Raw genomic sequence first — 484 nt, forward strand, 5'->3', positions numbered from 1 at the left:
TAAAGGAAGTATAATTTGTGCTAAATTTCTCATAATAAGGGTATGATTGTCAATAAGGTTCTAACTTACACAGTAATTTACATGTAAATGCAAAATAAATTTACAATAATTAATAAAAATGTTTTAAAGAGACAGAAACACAGAGTTAAAGTAGACAAAAAAAGGCTATAGAATATATAAATGCGAGATGCTCTCTGGAAGTAGCCCGTGGTGAAAGGAGCGTGGCGGGCAAAGATGATTCAGGCAATTCTGGTTTTCAATAACCATGGGAAGCCGCGGCTGGTCTGCTTCTACCAGCGTTTCCCAGAAGAAATTCAACAGCAGATTATTTGAGAGACCTTCCTTCTAGTTCTCAAGTGGGATGACAACATCTGTAACTTCTTGGAGGGTGGAAGTTTGTTCTTGTTTTTGTTTTTGCGTTACGCGGGCCTCTCACTGTTGTGGCCTCTCCCGTTGTGGAGCACAGGCTCTGGACGCGCAGGCT

General features: G+C 40.5%; 1 pseudogene; it reads left to right on the forward strand.

Moving 5' to 3' along the window:
* The first annotated feature begins 216 nt into the window (after positions 1-216).
* The window catches only part of LOC102979715 (AP-3 complex subunit sigma-2-like), a 2,045-nt pseudogene continuing 1,777 nt past the window's right edge, over positions 217-484 (forward strand).

This window comes from Physeter macrocephalus, chromosome 7, assembly GCF_002837175.3.
Source record: "Physeter macrocephalus isolate SW-GA chromosome 7, ASM283717v5, whole genome shotgun sequence".
Lineage (NCBI taxonomy): Eukaryota > Metazoa > Chordata > Mammalia > Artiodactyla > Physeteridae > Physeter > Physeter macrocephalus.